The sequence below is a fragment of the Pseudorca crassidens genome, chromosome 3, assembly GCF_039906515.1.
Source record: "Pseudorca crassidens isolate mPseCra1 chromosome 3, mPseCra1.hap1, whole genome shotgun sequence".
Classification (NCBI taxonomy): Eukaryota; Metazoa; Chordata; class Mammalia; order Artiodactyla; family Delphinidae; genus Pseudorca; species Pseudorca crassidens.
Genome location: NC_090298.1, coordinates 147443853 through 147470673, shown reverse-complemented (window position 1 = coordinate 147470673; position 26821 = coordinate 147443853). Strand labels below are relative to the sequence as shown.

General features: G+C 42.8%; 1 protein-coding gene across 1 annotated transcript in view; it reads left to right on the top strand.

Annotated features, from left to right (window-relative positions):
• The window catches only part of DOCK2 (dedicator of cytokinesis 2), a 405630-nt gene that overhangs the window by 114539 nt on the left and 264270 nt on the right, over positions 1–26821 (top strand). The window lies entirely within an intron of this gene.

The window sequence follows — 26821 nt, the reverse complement described above, 5'->3', positions numbered from 1 at the left end:
TGTTCTACAACTGCTCTGGACATTGCCTTTCTTCACGTAACGGTATTTCCTGGAGAGCAGGAAATGACAGTGGACTGGGGCAATGGTTGTGGTCAGATCTTCTGCTCACCCAAACTGATCTCTGGTAACCACCAGTCCCCAGCCAGCATCCCACAGTCAAGAGCCTTGGGGTTCCCTGTTTTTGGGATCAGTGGGATGGATGGCCACACGTCCTCCAGCTATGAGCAGGTAGGACTTGGATGTCAGTATTCACCATTTCCTACAACATTCCTCTCTGTGAGAAGCAAACTGTGCAAGAAATAAGAAGTCTTAGAAAGCAGAGGATCAGTCATCTCCCACCCGGGATTTATTCAGAGTGAAGCTTGAATATTTATGTATTAAAGATTCAGGAACCACTTCACTGTAAAGACTTTCCCCCCTAATGTCTGGTTGACATGGTGCATCCAGAATTGCTGTCTGAATCTCATTCCGTGGAACTAAAGCTAGGAGAAGGGCGTGGGAAGAAAAGCATTCTTGTGATTTCATATTCATGCCTGGAGTTTCCTGACCATTTAGACAGATGTGTGACAGCAGGTTAACGCAGTACATACATGGTTGGTTTGTGCAAGGTGGTTTGTGTAAGGTGATTGGAAACTAATCCTGGTTAAGTCTTACTGTATGCCTTGTATTACTGGGTTTTTTTTAAGTGAGCCTTCCTCGGTTCTCACCTTCTGATTTCCATGTCGTAATAAATTACCCTCACTCTGAAAACTTTGAAATATGCCTGCCCCTTCCTGCCCTGGCAGTCCCTTTCTGGATTTCAGTGGTGTCACTGTAGAAGTGAAGTGAGTCCCATCCTAGGGGCGTGGCAAGGCCGACTCTTGCTGCGTGCGGTGCTGCACAGGCAGCAGAGGGCAAGGGCTGCTTGGCTCCCTTTCGTTGTTCAGAGCGGCAGTCACGGTCAGGGGCCCGGCTCAGCATCGAGGCCAGATGGAGTGTTAGCGCGGTCCTGGATTGGGCATGCGGTGTCAATTCCAGCCTGGTAGGAGTAGGAGTGATTCCTTTACTGGAGTCACATCTCCTGGGCTGATGGTGGCCTCTGAGGGTTAGCATAATCACAGGGCAGGCTGGACAGCTGCTGCTCGCCAGTCCTGCTGCGTCTTTGAGTTTCAGATTCAGTAAAAACCCTCTGATTAATATTAATTGACAGAAGGCCAGCCCCAGTGTTGTACACAGTTACAAAGAAAATGCAAAATTCTTACCTTTACATACGTACAGAGACTAGAAGTAGGTGAACAGAGAGCCCTTTGGGGACCCATTTTAAAGAGGCTGCAATGTATAATTAGTCTATCCATCCTTGGTTCACGTGTGAAAGCAGTATGCTCTTATGCACAGCTTAAAGGTAACTCTTCTCCCACTCTTTATTTGTTAAGTGAACCCTCTTACAAAAGTAACCCAAAAGTGGAGAAGAATCTGAAAAAGAGTATATATACACACACACACATATATATATCTGTATATATCTGTATATATGTGTATATATATATATAAAACGGAATCACTTTGCTGTACATCTGAAACTAACACAACATTGTAAATCAACTATACTTCAATTAAAAAAACAAATGAAAAAAACACCCCAAGGGAAACTTCAGCTCAGCCTTCTCCTTAAATCCTCAAGTTCCAAGTGAATACAATCTGAGTTCATACACACGAACTTACTGGGTGTCTGGGGCTCTTGGGTGAGTGTCTCCTTTATACCCTGAAATAAGGGGAGTTTGATTCCTTGGCCAAGTCTGAGTTATAATGAAATCCCTTCTGTTGTTCTCCCTGTGAATTGTCCTGTGCCTCAGGGATGCAGTTTGCTTTAAGTCTGCACTTATCTAACTGCCAGATGTGCAAATTGCCTGGAGTATTGTCGATGACATTAGCTTGTACTCACAGCCTTGAGCACTTGTACTGACATCAAGCAGAGGAACCAGAAGGCTTTTAAGCACTTTCCGAAATGTTGGCAGACTATCCTATTGGCCTCTCTTCAGGAGGGTCCTATGCAGAAGGGGGAGAAAGTTTACTGGTTAAGGGCACTGGTTCTTGGGTTGGAGTCCTAGTTTAGCCCCTTTTCAGCTGGGTGACCATGGGCAATTTACTTAACCTCTCTGATCTTCAGTAAGCTCATCTGTAAAATGGGAAAAATGATAGCAATGTCTGTCTTAGAAGGTTGTTGTGTGGGCAGATGAGACCAACAGTACGTTTAAAGTGCTTATCAGAGCAGTATAATATCCCATACTAAGTGATCACTGTTATTACTGGTGTTGTGGTTATTATTTCTGCTGCTCCTTTCATTTTCCCAACTTCTGTCCTAACGTTCAGGTTCTTTGCAATAAGGGCATCCCTTCATAGTTGATAGTTGCACGTAACCCTAAGCTAAGCTTCCTTGTTTCCCTGAAGGCTGGGTGTTTTTCTCCAGGGTCTGAGAAGCACAGGACTTAAGGAACAAAAAGGCCTTGGTCTGTATCCATGTCTCATTCCTGCTTTGAATGGGTTTTCCAATTTTTATTTCATTTCCCTAGAGTGTTTTTGCATAGGACCTGTGCGATGTGAGCCCAGAAGAATAGGTCAGGGTGAGATGTTTGTGGTTTCTCACCTCATTGTTTACCTTGCTGCAGGCCTCAAGATAGTTACATAGTTTGGGACACTTGACAGACATCCTCTAGGATGGTTTGCTCCTTGGGGCTCTTTTAAAACATACACACACGCACACTTTTTAATTCTTTCTTCTTTCATGGAGGCAGTTAGCCTCCATTCGCCTCAACTTTTACTTGACTTGTGATCCTGAGTAAAGTACTTAATCCTTATAAGTCTCAATTTCCTCGGCTGTAAAGTGGGAATAACCACAGAACGAGTCTCATTGGGTTTTTGTGCAGACTCAGTGGCATAATGTGACTTGTTAGCCTGGGGTGTGAGGGAGTCAGGGGCCACCAGCAGTCGAGGTCCCGCAGGGAGTGGCTTGCCCTGTGTGAATGACTTCCGGGTTCAGCGGGAGGAGAACTGGGACATCTATGGAGACGAATTTCCTGTTTTCTCCAGCTCGGGCTTGCCTGATGGTGCTGATGGGAGAAGGGATGAATAGGTACGCCCCGAGGAAGCTCTTGAGGGGAGTCTGCGAGAAAACCAAACCTTCTGTTCCTTTGGAACAGATTTGTCCCTGCTTAGAACCTAATCTCTAAGTAATGTGTCTTTTTAGTCTGATGCTAATCACATGTGCCATCTGGTTCAGTGTAAACTGCTTTAGGATCCACACTGCTCACTTTTCTCAACTTCCAAAACAAACAGGGGGCGGTGGGGGGAAGACAGAGAGACAGAGAGAGAAACAGAGAGACACACAGAGAGAGGGACCAACAGGGAGACAGAGAAAGAGAGACAGAGATCTGACAGAGATTTGGGAACCCTTTCAATGTTTATTTTCAGCTCGTGGGATTTTCTTTGGAAACTTGGTTGAGAAGCCGTTCTCTGAACACAAAGCATCCAGTTTTTCTTTTATCAAGATGTAGTTTCCTTCTTTCCCCCTCTTCTTATCTGTTGCCCACAGTATCCGGAGCTGCTAGGACCTCAGTTCACAATGGGCGAGGCCTCTGTGGTGGGAGGGGGCACAGACATCACTGTCCAGTGCCCTAGCGGGGGATTATCTTTTCGAATCATCACATCATTGCAACACTGGTCTGGAATAGAGAAAAGTCCTCTCGTTCTAACAGTTATTGCTTTGCTTGGTGAACTTATGTAACATCTCTGAGCCTCCGGGGTTCCACATCTGAGAAATGTGAGTAGGAATGTTGCCATTAGAGTATGGACTTTTGGTTTAGGAAAATCCCTGTTTCTGATCCTGACTTGATCACTTACTAGCTCTGTGTTCCTTTGAACAAGTAACCTCTTTGAGGCTTGGTTTCTTTAGCTGCAAAAATGAGATCATGCATGTAAAACAACGAGTAGAGTGCCTGACACAGTTGCTGCTTATTTAAAGACATTTATTGTATCCCCTGTGTAACAGTAATAACCACAGGAATAATAATGACATCAACTGCATCTTAAAGGAAGAGACATTTATTAAATGCCAGCTATATATTATTTGCTATATAGGACATAAACATATAGTAAATTCTTACAACCCAATTACATAGGTATAATTATTCTCATCTTATAGATGGGAAAACCAAGGCCTAGAGAGTCAAGTAACTTTCATCCCAATGAGACCAAGGGTTATATTACAATGTATTAGTGCATTAGTGTATTTGGCTATGTGATTCTGGGGTAACAAATCAATCTCCAAATGTCAGTGGTTTAACAAAGGTTTACTTCTCTCTTGTGCAAAGTCTGATAAAGGTCAGGAAGGTCGGACGCCTTTTGTCCCTTGTGAAGCTATGCCAGCTTGTACCCATGGCCTCTTTGCAGCAGGGAAGAGAGCGAGGAACGAAGTACAACCACTTTCAACTACATCAGCCTGAAAGTGACACCCAGAGATTCCACCCGCAGTCCACTGGCCAGACCCCATCACATGTTCCCAACCTAGTTGCAAGGGAATCTGGGAACTGAAGGGAAATGCATGGCATATTTGATGATCGTCTCTGCTACCCATAGGTAGCAGTGGTGGAGCTGGATTTGGAACACAAGTCCTTTGAATAACAAAACTCCTCTTCTTTCCACTACACCATGCTTTGTTCTTATAATGAATAAAAAGGAGAAGATATGTTTATTTTCTTATTGAAAATGCTTCCTTCTCCATGTTAGAAAAAAGTGCCACACTGTTCCTCCTGAGAGATTTTTTTCTTCCTTCCTCACTCTCTGCCCCTGTTCCAAATACTGGGCAACTCTCTGACAGCTGTGTACGGGGACCTTTGCTTGGGCAGGAGATGGGACTCTAGATGCCAGTGGTTGCTATGTCACTGCAGGTTTTTAAGGCACAGCTTTCCTGCAGTGAGAAGTGGTATAAGCAGGCTGCCTGGGACTTGGGATGTCCACATCAGGCTGGGTACTAAGACTGCTGTGAAAGACAAGGCAGGAAAGGAACAAGTCCTCTTCCTCCGAGGACATGCTCTGGGCTCCTGGCTGGCTCCTCGTCTCTCCTGGCACCATACATGACCTTCCACAGTTCTTTTCTTCGTGAATACTGCCCGGAATACCTTCTACTGCACCACCACCCCCCCTCCCCATTCCCTACTCCCACCCCTAGACACACTAACTAGGAACTCCCACTCATCCCTTTAAGACCTTGACCCAAGGTCAAGTGTGCAGCGCGTCTTCCCTGATGTCTCAGGCATCTCAGCCTAGTCGCATTCCGCATTTACTCAGTCCCTGCTGCAGGACAGGCCCTGGGGTGGTAGTGCAGATACAGCCGTGCCAGTTTGCAAATTTCTGCACCACACTCAATGTGCAAAGACGATGAAGCTTCTTGGTTTTGTTTGTTCTAAATCTAATCTAATCTTTTTGAGTCTCCACCTCGCTTTGTACTGTGGCAACTTAAAATTTTCAGTCAATGACATCTTGTGGCTTCAGATTTAACAAGTCTTTCTGTTTCAAAATAGTTCCCCTTCCCTCTCCAAAATAGTGTCTGGGACCAGGTCCCAGGGACCCAATTAGGAAAGGGAAGAGAGACTCTGTTTTTGCCTTTTCCCACAACCTATCTAAAATATCTCTCTTTGGGACTTTAGTCCAAGGTGGGCATGTTGGGACACACATGTCTTGTGGCTTCCGGGGCCGCTACCTTTTTGCTCTATAGTATCTTCTTTTCTGAGGAAGCCTTCCTCATCTCTCTTCCCTGGGGCTATAACAATGGAATGGCTGCCAGGGTTCTTGACCAATGGGGGGAAGTGTGCCAGTAGAGAGTAGCACATTCAAAATATTATCCTGGATTCTCAAAGGGGATAAAGCAAGACATAGAATCTCTGCGGGGAAGATTTCTCAGACCTTAGGAGCATCTGGGAAGTTTGCTAAAATTGCAGAATCCTGGACCCTACCCCAAAGATTCTGACACTGCAGATCTGGGGAGGGGCCAGGGATGTGCATGGTATCAGCCCTCCAAGGGGATTCTGATGCAGGTGGCCCCCTGACTGACCCTCTCTAGTTGGCAAGCGGAGCTCCTAGAGCCTGAGTGGGGGAAGGAGAGCAGTGCAGCAAAGAGGAGCAGATCCCACAACACATAGCAGAGACCTCACCCTGATACTTGGCATTTCTCTCTCTCATTGTCTGTTGGTGCGACCATCTATGCTGCTGGAGAGAGCTCCTTACGGATAAGGGATATATATTATTTCTTTATGTGCCTAGTCTGCCTAGGGCCTCACTGATATCCACTCTCAGAAACTAGTCTGTGCACCTGGGCAGTAAAATATACCATTATTCAGTGACCAGTGTCCCTTAAAACAAAGGAAAAGGGAAGATGGGGCCTCAGTTGTAGAGAACAGGGGTTGTCATAATACTCGACTCATAATGTAGCTCATCACTGGTCCACACAAGGGCTTGCTTTTATTTATTAACATATTTAGTTAGTTATTTTTAATAATAAATTACACATCCTTGTACTCACCACCCAAACCAAACACTAGAAACTGAACAATCAACTACCTATAACTATGTGTGTCTTTCCCCACCTAAGGTAACCCATTCTTGAATCTTTTGTTAATCATTCCACTGCTTTAATGCAGTGTTACTGCATCTATACATATCTCTAGTGTTTTGGTTATTTTAGCTTTATAAAGAAGGGTATTGAACTATGAGTAATTTGAAGGGACTTACTTTTTTCACTTAATATTATACTAAAATTCATTCATATTACAAACTGTTGGAGGTCATTTTTCTGATGAGTGTAGAAAATTCTATTGTGTGAATAAGCCATAGTTTATTCACTCATGCTTTCAATTTTAGGCACTTGGGTTGTTTCGGATTTTTTTTTTTAATTGTAAGCATTGCTGCTAAGAATATTCTTGTACATGTCTCTCTTTGTACATGTTCAAGAGTCTCTGTGGAGCATATAACTACCAGTAGATTTGCTTGGTCATGGGAGATCTGAATATTTAACTTTAGGAGATACTGCTAAACGCGTTTCCAAAGGTGCTTGCACTAATTTACTCTCCCAGCAATAGTGGATGAGAGATTATGTGGCTCTGCATTCTCTTCAACACTTGATATTGTCCCAATTTAAAAATTTGCCAGTAAAATGGGTGTAACATACGTCATCACTCTCTTGATCTGCAGTTTCTTGATCACCAGTGACACTGAAAATCTTTCCTTGTGTTTCTTGTCACTTGGGTTTCATGTCTGTGATGTCTGTCCATGACTTTGGTCCATTTTTCTTTGGGGTTGGTTGTATTCCTCTTATGAACTTGCAGGATATTTTATATATTCTTCATACTCATGTTTTGCTGATTTTATGTATTATGAGAATCTTCTTCCCACTTACAGCTTGTCTTTTCATTTTACTTAAGATATATATTTTTTTCATTTCTTACTCTTTGTACAGATTTATCCATCTTTTTAACAGTCAAACCTTTTTGTGTCATCTTTAAGAAATCTTTCTCAATACCAAAGTCTGAAAGATTTTCATTTATATTTTTACTAAGAATTTCATAGTTTTGTTTTTGATACACAAGTCTTTAATCAACCTATAGAGCTTATGTTTTATGTATGGTGTGAGGTAGGAGTCTGATTTTGTCTTTTTTGCCATTTGGCCACATAGCGTTCCCAGTTTCAAGTGTTGGCCAGTCTTTCCTTTCTCCAAGTCAGTGTCATTTTCCATTTCCAGGACATTGCTCTTCCCTGGGGACTTGAGGGCAGGGTTGTTGGAGCCTGGATTCAATCCCTGGTCCACAGTGTGCAGTTTCTCTGTGTTACTTGTGGGTGGAAGGGTCAGAAGGGTCAGGAGAAAGGGATAGCTTCTCCTTCCCAAGCAAGGCCCCAAATTCGGATCCTGTGTTATGTTAGCATCCTGGGAACTATGTGCCAAGAAATAACACTTCTCCAGGTTTTGGACCTTCTCAGTTATGAAAAAAATGAGATGGTTTCTTGGAATGATCATTTTTCTTATAGCAAGAAATTTCTTGGGCCCATGGGGCAAGCTTCTTGTAGTTTCTGTATGTATCTGATAGAAAGAGCACTGAACTGAGAGAAAGGAGACCTGGATAATAGCAACAATAATGTCAGCAGTAGCAACTGTAGGTGAGGTTTACTGAGTGCTTATTATACACCAGGCACTGCGACAAACACTGATGTACATTATCTCATTTACTGCACAGTTGTGTCATCTTCGGCAAGTCACTTAAGCTCTGTAGAACAACTATAAAATCATGAGACTGAGCAAGATTTTCCAGAGCTCTACCGACATGAAAATCTTTGATTTATAAAAGCATTCCCTGAGTGACAATGGCAATACTGCTGAGTCTTTTTAACACCATTTAGTGCCTAAAAACGCCTTCTCCCATATATTGCCCCCAACACTTCTAAATGTCCTGCCTGAGCTGGGAGTGAGGAATGAGGATATTTTATAGAAGGTTAAACGGATGCAGGGAAGTGGCACGATGCCCTCAAGATCACACAGTAAGGCTCAGAACCCTGGGAAAGGTAAAAGGATATTCTTACTGGAGCCAATTTATTTTCTTCCAGAAAGAGCTGTTGAGTTTTGAGAATCTAAGATTTTTCTCCTCAGAGCATTTGGAGGCATCGAAGATCTTTGTTCAGATAGGGGCTTGCCCCTCCCACCTACAGTGTTACAAAGCTACCTCCAGTTCTAAAACGTCCCTTCTACACTTGCAGATCTGAGAAGGGGCTGTTCCTTACATCTCTTTCCTTTTCGATGTGACTGATCTCAGAATTCAATGTCAGAAAGAAACCTTCAGATCCAGAATCAGAGAAGACAGTGATTTAATAAGCTGCAGAACAAATCCAAGAGAGATTTATTAAACTGTCCTCTTTTTTTTTTTTGGCTGAAGTTAAAAAAAAAAGTTGGCATACAATCAAAGAAAAGAATCCCTCTTGAACCTCCTCAAATACTTAGAATAGCAGCTTTTAATGACATTACAGAATACAGTTTATTTGGGGGCGGAGTGTGGGGCAGAGAATCCCAGATTACTTCTTTAGTGGTAAACCAAATCAACTCTTGTGCAATTAAAAACAATTTACCTCATTAAAACTAACGAGCAAAATCAGGCTGTTCTCACACCTTTCAAACCAAGTTCCATGGGATTTTTTCCAATTTTGGAATGACAAGTGGAAACACACAAAAGGATAGAGTTTATATAAATCTTTAAAAGGTTCTATGTTTACTCCAAATTTTTTGTTTGTTTTCATTGTGAAGTTACAGTTATAGATGGTTTGAATTATACTGAGGCAGGTTTTAAAATGTTCAGAGACTTTTATGTTGACCTGTTTAAGTTTGATTTTGCCGATTTTTTTCTCCACATCTTCCTAGAATAGGAGAAAGTTTCCTTAAGACCATGATACAGTTGAATTGAAGACCAGCTGAAGATTTAATTCAATAATATTTATTGAAAAGCTAAAAATGTAGCAACACTGTGTTATGGGAAATGTGAAAGAAATACAGTAATAAATAATTTCATGGTCACCATTTATTTAACTGTTTTGTGGCAGGCACTATGCTAAGACTTTTCACACATTATCTCATTTCATTATCATGACATCCCTCTAAAGTGTAGATATTAATACCCCCTTTTACAGGTGAGGAAACTGAAGGTTAGAGAGGTTGGGAAACTTGCCAAGAGTCATAGGTCAAGTAGCATGGCAGGGCCAGGATTCCAAATGGGGTCTGTCTGATTTCAACATCCACTCTCTAAACTGCTGTGCAATATGGCATCTGGAACAGAAAATTTTCAGCGCCCCCCAGGGAGCTTACAGTTGGGAGAGAAAAGACTTACCCCAAAGATCTTCAAACTTGAGCCCACATAGGCCATGAAGGTAATAGAAATGAACGTACAGAGTGATAGTTATTATGCCATTTTATATAGTAACCTAAGCAAATATATTAAATATATATTTTATATATAGTATATAATATATATAATAACCTAAGCAAATATGCATATATACACACACACAAACACACTTAATGTCATCTTCAGTTGTATTTTTTACAACAGATTTTCCATTTGCCTAGTAAACGTGTGAGAACTTTCTTCACTTCACAAAGAAATGTGATTCCTTTCATTTTTTCCCTAAAGCACAGTGCCATTTGGTCAGTCATTCATTTCCCCACCTTTGACAGAGATAAGTATACAGAAAAATATTTCTCTACTACTAAGGAAACAAGAGTGAAAATGATCAATCCACACACAGCTCAGAGTGGGGAGCAATAGGGAGCAGTGAGGACTGGGGCAAACTCCATGTCACTGGGTATATAGGACAGCTGTGAATCAATGCTAAGTGATTGTTACTATCTATGTCAATATGTGGGCCCAATGCTACCTTATCTCTCTTTTTTTTCTTTTGAGAGAGAGGTCCCACAAATTTTTTTTTTATGAGAAACCTGCTGATTTAGGTTTTAAATGATATTTTCAGGCTGAATAAAATCTGCATATGGACCCAGCACAGCAGCCTCTGGTGTAAATTTATAACTTACAGGGTTTTAAATAATTTATAGGGTTTTAATAAATGTATTATAAATTTATAGAGTTATTTACAAATAATCCCATAAGAATGACTACTATTGGAATTCAGTGAGAATAGTGCTTTTGGAATGTTGAGGACAAGAAGAGCTAGGATGTCAGCTGAACTTTGAGGGGTAGTGAGTATGATGTAGGCCCTCTCCAGAAAACAGTTCTTTGGGAGAACTTGTAGTGTCAGGGCTGGAGCACTGTCTCACTGAAGACCACTGCCTTTCAAGCCTTAGGAGAGCTCAGGGTTCATCCTTGCCTGACACACTCCCTTGCTAATGAGGGCCTCAGACCACACCATAACCTCTATCAGGCATTCTCCTGGGAATGCTGGGCCATTGTTGGAAAAAATGATGTTTATTGTTCATAGAAATTAGTATTATAAAAATATTGTGTTTTTGTAGAATATTTGGAAGTAAATAAAAGCACCTGTGATCTCATGATTTAGAGGTAAACATTGTTATTCTTCCTTTCTTTTGTATCATATATTATATATAACTGGGATAATGTTTTGCCAGGTTTGTAATCTGCTTCTTTCACTGAGAATCATTAGGAACATTTTCCCATGCCATTTCTAAGGACTTCATAGGACTCTGTTGTATAGATGGGCTATAACTGATTTCACTGTTTTCCTATTTAGGGACATTTGGATTCATTTAATTTTATGCAAGAAAAACTTACTGGAATTCATTGTCTTAATAGACAAATGGTTGTCCTCTGTGCTCCTTATTTCTTCACTGTTGGGCATGAATCTCATCCAGCTTTTCTAGTGCTTGTCGAGGATTCTTATTCTCCCACACACACACACACACACACACACACACACACACTCGCCCACAGGATTTTTCTATCTCCTTGTGCGATAGGCTCAGCGCAAAGCAGATCATGTTGTCCTCTCTTAAAGAGCTGGAGCGGCATGTTCCCATTTGGGAGGGACATGTTTTCACAGCCCTGCCGTCATTCTTGATGGTAGGGGGTATGTCTGTGCATGGATCTTCCCTGCAACACCGGGCACTTAAATGCAACCACACTGAGAGCCCTCATTAGCCCTGGGCAGCCACAGTGGATGTGCTGAGTGTGACACCCTCCAGGCTGGAGCGGCTGCCCAAGAGGAACCAGACACCAGAGCAAAGAGGGAAGCCAATTATCCAAAGGCAAATGAGGCTGTAATTATGGCTTTAGCTAAAGAGGGTAAAATTATTTGAGGAGAGACATCTCATTTCTGAAGTACGCACAGCCCAGGACACTTGTTCAGAACAAGGACTTGGATCAAGTCCTGGTTTTGCTGCCTTAACCACGACACTTCCTGTCTAGGAGCATCTGATTCCTCTTCTGTCAAATGGGAACAATCTAGGATGTTTACCTCGTTGGTTTACTGTGAGAATGACATGGGATAATGCCTGGGAGAGGCCAGGTGGGGTCTGACATTTAGTGAGGACTCATAAATGGAGTATCATCGTCATCGGTAACTCTTACTAGTATTACTATTATTTGTAATCATTTGATAGTGGAACAGAATGTGGAAGTGGAGCTCAGGAGACCTGAATTCTCAGTTCTGCAGTTTTCTATTGCAACTTAGAAGTGAATAAATCTCTGAGTTTTATTTTTTTTTGTCTCTCAAATGAGAAACTTGGATCAAGGGTTACATCAGGTCCCTTTCATTCGGAGATTTGTGGACCTACACGTGCTGAGAACTATATATCATCCTCTTCATGGAGCCTCATGTCAACCCTGTCTTATAGGTGCTATTATCTCCTTTTTTGAAGGTGCTGAAGTTGAGACTTACACAGGAAGCTGAGATTCAACCCCAGGCTCCTAACATCCATTGTATACTTAATTGTCTGCGTGTCCCAGCATTCAGTGTAGTGACTGATGGTAGACTTGTGCTCAAACGTATTTGTTGGCTGCACTCCAGGCTTTTGAACAATGGGAATGGTGGTGAAGCTTGGGGCTGTGCTCACACCGCACCCTTGTCTCTTTTACTCAATCCTCCCAAAATTGTAGGCACAAAAGTCCAGAAAGAGACTCTTGTCAGACTTTGGGGGCAGCTCCTGATACCTCAGCTCTATTTAACATAAATGAGACTGTTAAACACTTGCTCTTCATGGCAAGTGGGTCATTTTGTGAGTTACCCGAAGGATTGTGTATGCATGTGTGCATTAAAGAACTTGGCACCACTGGGTTAATCGAACGTCTGAGCTGGAACGGACGTTAACAACCCGCTGCCCAGAGATGGTCCAAAGCAGCAATTCAGAGAACCTCTGAAGAGGGGTCACCCTGACACGTACAGCAAGCTGGCCACCTTCCCCCTGCATCTACCAGGCTAGCTACTCTCTCCTTCTCCTTCCCCAAGAGCAGTGAAAGCTGCTCTTGTACTCCCCACCCCTCTACCTCCAGCTCTCCCTCCCTCTTTCCCTTTCTTTCTCTCTCTCGCCCCCTTCCCCCCCTTCCCCCCACCGTCTCTCTCTATCCAAGACAATTTGACTTAACGCAAAAAATTCTAGGTGTAAAGGAGTGTCTGGAAAATTGATCTGGCTCTGATGAGGGATGCTGACCGTGGAGGAGGCTGGGCATGTGTGGGAGACTCGTACCTTCTGTTCAATTTTGCTGTGAATTCAAACTGCTCTAAAAAATAAAGTCTATTTTAAAATGTTAAAAATGCAGTGAACACACACACACAACACACACACACACACACACAAATTGACCTGCCCTTCCCACAATCTATTTTGCAGAGGATGGGGGAAAAGGCCCCGAAACGTTAAGTGGTTCCTTCAGGTCAGTTAGTTGCCCACACATCAATTGTGTCATTGGAAGTGCGACTCTAGTGTGGTTGGGTCCCTTTTCTTTCTGGTTCAGGGACACATGTCAGCGCCTTAGGGAAGTAGCAAGGGAATTAGTTCATTTTCATTGCCCATGCCTATGGTCGCGGCACGTTGTCTTTGCTGGCACTCAAGTATCACCGTGCTGCAGCAAAACCCTGTGCGCTGGGCCTGGGGATCACTTCCCAAGGCTACCTCTGGAGGAACTACGGAATGATTAGGTGGTGGTTCGGGCTGCCCTCTGCCCACTCCACTGCCCACTAGCTCCCAGCTGTGCAGGTCTAACCACCTCCCTGTCTGTGTCTCAGTCTCTCTGTCTCTGCCTCCCACCCCATCCCCACATCTCCCCCATGCAGTCCCTTCTTCAGATCCACTGCCTCAGCACCATCCTGAAGAAACTCCACCTTGCCCCCTGCCCTCTTTTTAAGCCTGCTTTGGGCGTTAACTGATTTTCAGCGAGGCTCTCCTCTGCCCATCCCCTGGAGTTCCAGGATGTAAGGTAGGGGTGGTGATGGACTATATGCCCCACAGAGAGAGTGTGGGCTATAGGAGGTCATCCTATGTCATTTTCCCTCCCAGAGAGAGCTACAGTGAATTTTCTTTCTGGTTCATCTAAGATGTGGGCACACCGTGCCAAGGTGAGCATTATTTATTTATTTTTTTTGCCTCTTCCCCACCCAGCTTGAGCCCATTTTGTCCTGACAGTTACCACTCTACTCTGGTTGCAACTGGTTTTGTTACCCAGGTGGGACAGAGTCAGCTCTGATTAGGTTTTTAAATTTTAAGCACTACTATCCCCCCACTCCCCCCAAGTAATAAAAGTGTAGTTTTGTTTTGTTTTTTTTCGGTACGCGGGCTTCTCACTGTTGTGGCCTCTCCCGTTGCGGAGCACAGGCTCCGGACGCGCAGGCCCAGTGGCCATGGCTCACGGGCTTAGCCGCTCCGCGGCATGTGGGATCTTCCCGGACCGGGGCACGAACCCGTGTCCCCTGCATCGGCAGGCAGACTCCCAACCACTGCGCCACCAGGGAAGCCCTGTTTTCTGTTTTTAAATGTGTGTTGTGTAATTCTAACACACCTTCCTCTAGTGAATCATTGCTGGCTCCCCCAAACAGATGGGGAGGTCATGAACTCCTCCTCCCATGATGATGAGATAAAAGAATTTGGCACCCAGTAGAGTACCTTTGGGCATCTTATGCTGGCAGCTTCTGGCCACGTAGGGGGTTCTTCCCAGTTCGCATATGGCTTATCATAAGTCAAACAAATGCAGTGAGAATCCACACATTCTGCATCTGAGAGGCTCTCCTCTTCCTGATGCTTCTCTGAGATTTTCCTTGCATTTGCACAGCACAACCTTCTTGAGTTCAGGTAAAGAGTGTTTTCTCTGTATTCCAAAGAATTGGCTCTGAGTAGGTGCTCAATGTGTTTAAAGGATGAAGGAACCTTAACTGAGGAAGGTAACATAATCTATTGGAGGAAACACTGTACTAAGAGTGGGAAGATTTAAACTCTAGTCCAGGAAAGCTACTAACAAGCTGCATGACCTTGGACAAACCACTTAACCTCTCTGGGCTCCATTTCTCATGAGTGTCATTAGAGAGTTGAATGTCTAAGATCCTGTCCATCTCTGATAGTCGGTGAGTCTGTATTGCTAGAACAGCATAGAAAAAGAGGCAGCAATTTCAACCTTAACACTGCTTGAAAAGCACTTAGTTATTCTGGGGTTTTGAGGGCAGTGGTGTCAGTTTAACATGAAAGATATGGAAGGACTCCTTGTGTTCAGATGTATCCTGGGCGGTACATTGTCCACACAGGCCATTGTGAATCCATGGCGCGTCATTGAGAGGTTTGTCCGAACTGGCTCTGTGCTTCTTGGCGGGAGGGACCTGAGACTCCACCAGTCTTCTGAGCCTTTGGAGAGGGGCCAGCAGTTAGGACAGCAGAGCCCCACTTGCTCTACTGGGTTTTTCTCTCCATGTAAATATTTCTGTGGGTCTGAAAAATTGCTTTTCATCAGGTTTGCCCCTGCCGATGTCCCTGATTGGCCAGAACCTAAGTGTGCAGTGAGGTGCTTTGGTTTGGTTTATGGGGGTTCTGGGCTCCCCTCCGGTTACAGCTGCAGGCTTAAAACAATTACAGTACCGGTAGCAAGAGGTTCACTGCAGTGCTCTGCTGTTTGCTTGAGGGCTGTGTTGAGAAAGCAGGTCCCGGTTACCTCTCAGGAACATTTGTGCTGTTTCAGAGGCCTACAGCGAGTTGTGAATCTCCATAGTTGGTGGGGCCAGTCTGCAAACAGCAAAATGGTTTGTACTGTGGTTCAACAGGAAAAAGATAAAATCGTTCTCTGAGAGTGAGATGTGTTGTTCCCTCTTCCTTGTTCACCAGGAAATCTGGGCCATACACATCGAGAGACAGACCCTGGGGTTTGTGGAGTGGAGCAGGAGAGATGGTGTTCTTACTCCTGTCCCATGGGAGGGGGCAAATCTGGCCCTTCCTTGTGGCCAGGCTTCTTGCACCATTTTACTTCCCATGCCTAACTCTGGTCAGCTACCCCCTTCTCCCTCTCTTGCCAACCTAGGGGAGAACGCTGGGGAGCCCTCCACCGTTTCTTTCTCCTGGTTAGTCTTGGGAAATGGGGACATCCTCAGAGTGCATGTTACAGGGCTGCAGTGCTCCACGTGCTTCTTTCCATGCCTGAGGGTCAGGAATGAGGGTCCCAGAGAGAGGAGGAGTATTGCCTTGGAGCAAATTCAGTTCATTCAGCAACCACTCTTGGGGCTCCTGTTCTAAGCTGTATTCTGGTTTTGCTCTGCCCGCTCTTGCCTAGGGGAGTTCATCCACCCTAGGGCTCAGTGCCATCTTGATGCTTACAACCGCCAACCTTAATCTTTTTTTTTTTCTTTTTTTTAAAATTTATTTATTTATTTATGGCTGTGTTGGCTCTTCATTTCTGTGCGAGGCTTTCTCCAGTTGCGGCAAGTGGAGGCCTCTCCTCATCGCGGTGCGCGGGCCTCTCACTATCGCGGCCTCTCTTGTTGCGGAGCACAGGCTCCAGACACGCAGGCTCAGTAATTATGGCTCACGGGGCTAGTTGCTCCACGGTATGTGGGATCTTCCCAGACCAGGGCTCGAACCCGTGTCCCCTGCATTGGCAGGCAGATTCTCAACCACTGCGCCACCAGGGAAGCCCCGCCAACCTTAATCTTTAGTCCATGTCTTTGCTTTCACCTCAATCCCCATATCTTTGTCTCTCTGACATCTCAAATTCCATACAGGATAGATGGGACCACCTCTTTAACGAAGAGACATAATGTTTCAAACAGTTTTTCCAATTCAACAAATGTTTATGATCCTCTGCTATAAACAAAGCATTGACTAGCCATTTAGAAAATACAAAGTTGGCAAGAATATGGTGATGTCCTCAAGGAGCATGCCTTCATTTGCAAAATGAGGCACTCCTTGTTAAAATGCAGGATGAATTTTCTACAGTAGAGGCATAAGCCAAGTGCCAGGGGATTTCAGAGGAGAGAGCTAGATGATGTTCAAGTCTTTCTTATTGTTTATTACCTCTAAAAATTTATTTTAAAAAACCATAAGAAACACAAGAGACCTTCAGAATTGTGAATATTCAACCTTTCTTAATTTATTAAACTAGATTTTGGTAATCTCTGATTTTTTTTTTTTATGATTCGACTTTGACCCCAGATGTATAAAAAAGACTTCCTGGATGATCTCCTCACTCACACTTGTTGAGATCTGGAGAGACACTGTGAAATTTCATAATCTCTGAGTTGTATCTATCAGTGACTTTGGAAAAGTCACATCCCTTCTTTGGTTCTTGGTTTCTTTATCTGTGAAATGGGAATAATAATTGGATTGATGTGAATATTAAATGAAATAATGCTTAGTGCAGTTCCTGGATGGTAGATAATGTTCTCTAAATGGTAGCTTAAACTTAATGTAAGTATAATTATTATTTTCATAAATTATTATTTATAATTATTATATTCATTTTCACTATTATCTTCTCAGAGTTGGAGCCAAAGTACAGCATTAAAAATAAAATGTTGCTTAAATTGATTTTTCCAGAATATAAAGACAGGAGAAAAACTGAGAAAGGGGATAAACATATGTACTGCCATAATTATGATAATAGTTAAACTTTGTATAATTTCTTATGGAAACCTTATAAAGTAGGTTACAGTCATTCTTTTACAGATGGAGAAAAACTTGCTTAACTACACCAGATCTTGCTAGTGAGCAAGCTTACAGTTACTTAGCTGGTTTTTGACTGCTGATCTGTTTCTTCCCCTCTCAGCCTGCCATTAGTAAAGCCGGTATTTTGAATCAGCGCCCTTTTTTACTCACTTGGCAGACACTACCACTTGACCTAGGCAAATGATTACGTGATGGTTGGTAAGGCCAATTTAAAGGCAGTGCTTTGCCCACTGGCTTCTAAAGCTGAGAGGTGCACGGGTATATATCCTGGAGAGTCAGCTTCTGCTGTGCTTGCACTGCAGTCGATTGTATCAATTTTTGTTTCAACGCAACAGCTTCAAAAGGCTCTTTTGCCCCAAAGTAGCTGATCTTTTCAAATCTTTGCTATTTCTTTCTGGTAAGCGTTTCAGATAATAGGATAAATGCAGTTAACAACCACATATTTTAGATGATGAAGAAATATTCTAGAACACGTTTAAAGGTTTCACAAAACACAGACACATAGAGTTGAGCGGCTCCTTGGAGAGATTGCCTAATCCACAACCTCCTCATTTTACAGTTGAGGAAACTGGTCCAAAGAGTGGACATGACCTGCTCAAGATCACACCATGGGTTAGTTGCAGAGATGGGAAGCCAGAGATCCTGATTTTGGTTTCTTTCTTTTTACTTGTGTTTCTCAAAGTGTGATATGTACCACCACATGCAAAATTCTTTTCCTTGGCATGAAGGATAATTTTAGCTATGCACAGTTAAAGTACTATATCACAGAAGCAGATCATTCGTTCTCTCTCAAGTCCTTTTCAATCTTTCTCATTATGTCAAGGATTGTATACCTCTGCTATTTTGTCTATAATCTTTCTCTGCTAATCTCCTTTGATAGCGCAAAAGGAACAGACCTCGGCTTTAAGTGCCTCTTAGAATTTAATGTAAGTGTTTTGTTTTCCTGGTATTGATTGTTACCTTACCTTCCATCTATGGGAAGCGACAATGGTTTTCCATTTGAAATAGCAAAATTTTCTTTTAAAATGAATGTAAGCAGATTAGAATGAATCTCCTTTATGAAAAAAATTAAGTAAACCATAGTGTAGGCTGTAAATTTTGAGGAGTACAGGGTAGGTTTCACGTTGTCAAAATGTGAAGTGGTTAACTAAAGCTTGGAAAATATTTGATTCTGCCCTTTAGAATGCCCTAAGCCTTTTGAGGATAGATGTGGCTGAATCCCAGTTTCCTTCTTATTCATGTCATGTCTTTTTTATGTAGCAGCCAGAAAAACAATTATTAAATCAAAATGGAGAACATAAAAACTACCCATATACCAGAGATATACAGAAGGTCTCATTATTGGTAACTTTCCTACAATCCAAGAAGTTGGGTCAGTAGTCAATTTTGTTTCAGTATGTATGTATTTTTGTGTGTATTTTAAATTATAAACTGCATGCTATTGCATTTGTTGAGAACAGAAACTGGTTTTATTTTTCAGGGACTTACTTAGGGTCTATTTTAAAATTCTATTTTAGACCTCATTCTTACCTTGTTTTCCCCATCTAAAAAGTTCTCTAATTTCTGATTACCTTGCTGTTCAGTGAGAGGGTGTGAATGAAAGAAAAAGTGGCAAAATGCAATTTATCAAAGATTTTCCCACTGTTATCACATTTTAAAGGTTAGAATGTATGGGATGAATGGAATAAGAATATTAAAGTTATTCATCAGATGGGGGCATAGGTAACTTTCTTTTACCTATAAATAGGTATATGCCTATATGAATTGAATACATGGAGAAAAAGATGTACTAGATTACACTATTTGGGTGATTTTCCTATTGTCTTTAACAGCTAATCTTCCAATATTGCCTAATTTTTTTCCCTGTTCCCTGAAGCAAAAGTTCCTGCTTCTATAATTTAGTTACCCAGAGATGCTGGGGTTCTGAAGACCAATCACTGCTAGGCTGGCATGAGCTAGCCTTCATAAATATCACACAGAACTCATTCATGTCCCCTCATACTGTGGGCCTCTCCTTCTAAGAACTGGCCATTATGTGCTTTTTGTGGAATGCTCCTTCGGCAGAGAATTTATTCTCATTGAGAGGAATCTGAATAAAAAAGAAAAAAGGAAGGCGGAGTCAACTTCTGGTGACTATGGGCAGTTAGAGTCAAATGTTTGAGAAACGGGCTTCTGAATCAGCAGAGATTTTACAAAGTGCCTGGTAGAGCTGCATACAGGTAGGTAGGGTACTGAGATGCCAAGAAAGAATGCTGCTTCTGCTAGGGCTAATAAAAAGACTGCATTGTACGGCTTCCCTGGTGGCGCAGTGGTTGAGAATACGCCTGCTATTGCAGGGGACGCGGGTTTGAGCCCTGGTCCAGGAGGATCCCATATGCCACGGAGCAGCTGAATCCGTGTGCCACAACTACTGAGCCTGTGCTCTAGAGCCCACGAGCCACAACTACTGAGGCCTGTGCACCTGGAGCCTGTGCTCCGCAACAAGAGAAGCCGCTGCCATGAGGGGCCCGTGCACCTCAACAAGGAATAGCCCCCGCTCACCGCAACTAGAGAAAGCCCGCGCGCAGCAACGAAGACCCAACACAGCCAAAAATAAAGTAAAAAAAAAAAGACTGCATTGCTAAATTCAGGGCTAGGAAGGTTAATGACGGCACATTCTTTTCTAGTATCAAAGATTAACATGATAACTTGCATATTAAAGTTAGTCCAGACACACTGCTAATGGAGGAGACATACAAAATTAATTTCTACAGCACCTCATAAATTATGATCACTCACTCGTCCCTGCCTGATGCTTTGTCTTGGCAAGAGCTGCATGCAGACTTAGAATGGGTGCCCGTCAGTTCCTAGTGGGACATCTTATGCTCCAGAGGAATTTGGAGAGCTCGGGTGTATTCCCTTCAAGTCCTTAATCACTGCCAGTCTTCTGCTGGGTGTCCCCCTGCTGGCATGTGTGCACTTCATCACCAGCCAGGTTGTGATTTGGCAGGCATTTTTGTTTTAATAGTTAATAAGGCAATGGAACTGAGCTGAGATGAGAAGAGTGTGGAAGGTGGGGTAAAGAATGGGAGAGAGGAAGGAAGAGCTGCTCTCTCTTCATGCAGGAGATTCTCCATGTAGAGTTGGGGACAGCATCTTTGGGTAACTGCTCCTTGAGCCCTATAGAGGACCAACGCTCGGCCAACGCAGGAACCCAAGCCCAGTCTTTGAGAGCTCAGGCTCTGGAGTCTGAATGCCTGAGAGTGAGACCTGGTGCAGGATCTCAGGCAATTTGCTTAACTTCCTCAAGCCTCACTGTGCACACCTGTCAAACAGGGAAAATAATAATACCTACCTGATAGCAATGTATATTTTAAATTTTGGTATAACTTACATACAGTGAAATGTACAAATCTGAAGTGTACAGCTCAGTGAATTTTTTTTACATTTGTAGACACCCGTGTAACCACCACCCATGTCAAGATATAGCATATTTCCATTACCCAGAAAGTTACATATGGATATTTAAAAAAATATGATAATAATAGCTTCCATTTTCATGGCGCTTACCATGGGCCAGGTTTGCTGCTCTAAGTGCTTCACATATTCTTATTTCATTCTCACAGTCTTGTGAAGGGAGGTGCTCTTATTATCTCCACTTTACAGACAAAGACACAGAGATTTGGACAGATTAAGTGACTTGTCCAGGGTCACACAGACAGTAACTGAGATTCCTGCTCTTAGCATCCATCCTGTACTCCGCCTTATCGAGGGGCCTGGTACTTATTGTGTCAGAAGAATGAGAATGGAGCCTCCTTAATGTCTGACAGTTCTTTCCATTCCTCCTCCTCACAGTCCAGTTTATCCCTTTGCCTTATCTTGGGCCAGTAGGCTGTGCATGATGCTCTAGCAGGAGAGCCCTTGAGGGAAAGGACCAGGTTTTAGCTACATTTCCATCCCAGTTTCAACAGCCAGGTGCATTGTAGATACTCTAGAAATAGTCGTTGGCTGTTGTGCCCTGCAAACCCTGCTTTCCAGTTCCTATTCAATTAGCCTTACTTGGTAAAGTGACAGTATTGACAAACATACTGGTTAGATCACCTGGGCAGTTTGGGCTGCTTACCCCTCTTTGGACTCTGCCTAAACCTTGTCTTTGTGATGAGCTAAAAGTTTCAAGCGAAAACCTCTCATGTTACCAAGCCCCTCTAAGCTCCCTTGTCCCAACTTCCTGTGTTCATATATCCCCAGTCAGTCCCTGTTCAGACCCCAGCTGCTTTTCCTTCTCCTCTTCCTTGCTTCTGTATCTTCTTTCCCCTCCTTTTCCTTTCTTTTCATTTCATTGTGGTCTTCATGATCATCACCAGATAAACTTTAATAAACTGCTCTCTGCTAAATGCACTGTGATTGCTTATTATAAATTCTTTATGGAAGGAGGTCATGTACCATGTATCTTTCATATAGTTGAATTCATGCTTGCACATTTATATGAAATCATTCTCAGACCTTTGTCCCTTTGACATCTTCATCTGAATGTCTTACAGGTACTCAAACTCAACACTTCCAAAATTGTATTCATTCTGCTCATGAAAACTTTCTCTTCTTCCATTATTTTTCTGCTGGTCATTTGGAGTTAGCCTTCAAATTTTCCTGTGCCTTATTTTTCACTTTCAATAAATCACTAAGGCCTTTGACTGTTTCCCACATATGCCTTGAGTCTGGTCACTTCTCTCAGTCTTTACCACTTATGTCCTGGTCCTATACACCCCAGTGCTTGGCATTTGCTAGGCACTCCATAAACATTTGTCCAGATGAAAAATAAATGAAGATGCCATGTAAGGACAAGTACACGTCATGAGTCGTCCTCCATTTATTGTTTTCATGTTTTATGTGAGCACATAACGCAGTCAAATGAATGAAAACCATTAGCTTTTCTCAGGTTCTTCTTAGAACTAAAATTCCACAACTTGATGTCAAAAGCAGCTAATCACTACTGAACTTAATCTAGAACATTAACATTAAAACTCAAAATAGAAAAAATCTCTTAAAGAATTTAGTGCCAGAAAAAGCTGTATTTCTCTTGAGGAATTGGTTCTCTTCTACTTCAGTGATCCATACACTCTAGAACTTGGATGATCTCCTTCATTGTCCGGACAGTTTATCACACAAGTGAGGAGCTACATTTTGTGGGTAATTGAAGCCCTTATGTTACCTTTTACTTTGGCGTGTCATCTCCTTTTTGCATCTTTTTGCACTAAGGTAGCATAGGAAGGAATACATGTAACTAAAAATAAATATATCAACAAGTCATGCCTAAAATAAAATATTAATGTCATTTTCATAGGAGTGCAATCTGAGATTCATTGGCAGGGACTGAACATAGTGGAAACACAATGTGTTTCATCGTATGTTTTTATACTGTTCCCGTCAGTTGACTGGTTCTTTTCTTTATTACACTTGGACTGCCCCAAGGGTAAGGACCATATGTTGTCCTCCCTCTGTACAGAAAGCTCATTACATATTGTTGACCGACATGTATTCTCTTTACTTTCTCCCTTCTCACACTTTCCTCTTCATTGGCTTCAGAATCGAAACAGGCTCTCTTTGATCCTCTCATTTAAATTTTGGGCCTAAGTGGGTGATTCATTTCTCAAGTCACTCTTTCGCTTTGGGCCTTCCAGGGGAGGGCTCGTGTGGGTTCTGTCGCATGAATGGAGAAATGAAGCAGGCAAAACCCCCTGCCCCCTGAAGGCTGTCTCTCTTCTCTGCCTTCTTAGCTGAGTGCTTCTAGAAAAGAAAAACAGGCCAGAAGGAGAATTTTTTCCCATTTTCATTTTTATTTGGGCAGGATCAGGGGGAGGGGGGGCATAGCAATGGTTTTTCCTTCCTCTTTGGAGTTTGCTTCCAATTCTTCAGCTTGTTTGAAAGCTGTTACACTTGTCTGTTCTCCCTTTGTAATAAACAACACTAGATTTTAAATGTGTGAGGCTGTGAGAGGGACCCCAGTTTCCTGTCCTCTGGAGCTGTTATGGGGAAGGTGAGGGAAGGAGAGAATCAGATGATGATTGGAAACAATTACACAGCCCTTCCATTTTGCTAATGCTTGAATCCAGGAGAATTTTCTCATTTAATTCTCTGAAATGAAGGGCCCCTCTGTTGGCCTTAAAGTGCAAACGAGCGGCTTTTAGTGTGTGCTTGTCTCAGAAATGGAATGCCGGCTGTCATATTGATCCAAAACATTGCTGTTGGTTTTTGTTCTTTTTGGTATGTGTAAGTTTTGTGATGCCAGCGATACAGGGTTGTTCGTGTGCAGCTTGAGGATTGCCAGTAAGTGGCATTATTATTCTAAGTTGCAAGCAGAAATGTACAAGGAAGTTCAGAGAACGCTTGCCTGAGCCTTCTTTCAGTCTCTCCACATACAAAAGGGAGCATGAAAATCTGAGGCGTATACCCCAATCATTTCAGTTTATTCCCTCCTCTCGGAACTCAGTTCTCTGGAGTTTGGTATTTCAGACAAAGGACGCTTGGTTTGAATGATGCAGGTAACAGCTTCTAGTCCATTTTATTCCAGTACGCCTGGACCAAGGTGTTTTGTCAAGTGTACGTGTCAACTGCTGGAGTTTCGATGTGCTCTGCTTTGGACTCAAAAACTTCTTAGGTGTAGCATCAGATCCCTATGCCTCATTACACTTAATACAGGCACATCCAATTTTATTGCACTTCACAGATACCACATTTTTCTTTTTCTTTTTTACAAATTGGAGGTTTATGGCAACCTTGTGTTGTCAGATGATGGTAAGCATTTATTTTATTTTATTTTTTTACCAGTAAAGCATTTAAAAACGAAGGTATGTATTTTTTTAGACATAATACTACTGCACACTTAATAGACTACAATATAGTGTAAACATAACTTTTATATGCACTGGGAAACCAAAACAATTTATGTGACTGGTTTTATTGTGGTATTTCACTTTATTGTGGTGGTCTGAAGCCGAATCTGCAATATCTCTGAGGTACGCCTATAACTACAACTGAATTTGTATGTTTTATTTGGATCCTCTTATGGGCATTTTAATCCCCATTTTTGGAGGAAGAGAGGTAAAGTGACGTATTTGACATCACGCATCCTGGCAGTAGTAAGTCGGGGATTCAGACCTAGGTCTCTGGACCCTCAATCCAGAGTTCTGCCCACTTCTCCATAACTGCCTTTGGGATCAGATGAAGCCAAGGATGGAAAGATGTTACAAGAACAGCTGCTCAGGGGAAGTGGTGAAGGTGAAGAAACACACGTGCAGTTCTCCTCCTGAACACCCTTCTTCCAGCCCCTAGCTGCTGCCATCTGATTTCTTCAAGGACAGCACAGGATAATGAATAGTGAAATAACCCAACACCAGATAGGTTTCTGATTCTGAGAGTTGCCCTCGGTGTAGGCAGACAGGGCTCTCTCTCTCTGAAATCAGCAAAGACTCGTTCACTCATCTAACACTTCCTAGGATCCTACCGTGTGACAGACATTGTGCTATGAGCTGCAGGAGACATGACCTGATGGAGATTAGGTATCTCACCCCACGCTCTCACTGTCTTCTGGGAAACAGGGAGTGAGAGGTTTGAAGGTCATGATTGCTATCTGCTAGCCAACTGCAGTGAGACGGGTAAGCTCAGGTTATTTAACCAATTGGAGTTGAATAAATGGTTGGTTGAATTTTAAAAAGTGAAGTGAGTGACTAAACTGATGACTAAATCACCGAGTTGATGAATGTTCATTATTATTTAAATCTATGATTCTAGGACTGCGATTTGTTGTTTGTTTTATTCCCCTGGTACTGTAACCTTCACTAAAACATACAAAACAACCAACAATTAAACAAACCAACCAGCCAGGGTCTTGGAATTCCTACTTAAGCCTAGCTTAAGGGAGCTAACAAATTCAAAGGGTGGCTGCCTTCAGTTTGCAGAATCTCAAAGTTGGGAATAATTGTTTGTACTCATGAGCCTGTGAGTGAAGTTGGAACAGTGCTGGCATTGGAGTCTACCGTGAAATCTTGCCTCTGTTGGAGTCACACTAGCTAACTGACCCTACCCTGAGCAAGCTGCTTAGAGTTCCTGTTTTCTCATCTGTAAAATGGGGACAATGCCGTATACAGAACAGATTTTGGTAAGGGTTAAGTAGTTTCCCAATATGGTGCCCAGAACCCAGCAGGAGTTCAACATATGTTACCTAGCTCTCATACTTGGTATTCCACTCAGCCACTCCCTTTCATTCTCAACGGATTTCTAGACAAATGGTTTCTACCCTTTATTAAAATTTGACTCCTACTGCTGAGAAAACCCTGTTTGAGTATGTGACCACAGATTAGCTCAGAAAGACTGGTTAAGTAAAGATTGAAATTCATGGAGCCAGGGAATCATGTGAATCTCCAGAGGAGACAGGGGCTGGGGTGAAGGGATTAAAGGATCTGTGTAGCATAGTACAAAAGAAAGGCAGTGGGGTCAAGGATGATATGCTCTGGAAGGGTGTGGGTGGTACTTACTGTTATAATAGGTATCCTAAGTGCTTATAAATGGATTTGAATTTCAGATGTCACTGAATTGGAACAAAATGGGGGCAAAGGATGTAAGACCCAGCTCCTGCCAGTCAAAAAGCTACCTTGACTCATTTCTCCTCTTGCATGAATTTGAAATGGAGCACATTGCTTTGATGAGAATCCTCCTTTAAAGACTGCCCGGATTATCCAGTGTAGAGGCCAGCTGGTTCAGCCCCAAGCTTTTCATTGGCTTCTCCTTCCATTAGCCAGGGTTAGGAGATGGATGAGACAATCTTCTAAGGCTGAGCTACACTCCTCTGGTGTGGCATCGTGAATGTAATCATTCTAAGCATTAGGGAACAAATCAAATTTTGGGTCACTACTCAGTTGGCCATATCTGCACCTTTATATTCCTAAAAGCACTTTCGATGGAGCTAGACTGTGGTTTAATGAGTGTGCTGGCTAGGGAGGAGGTTGGTCACAGTGGCGGTGTAAGTGATCCTGGAAAGTGCAGAGGGGTAACCGAAAGTGGAAGCACCTGTCAGGACACACTGATTATGTGTCATATATAATATAATATCGGACACACTGACTATGCCCTAAGAGCTTGCAGAGGTGTGATAATGGGCCATCTCGGCAGCCACTTCAC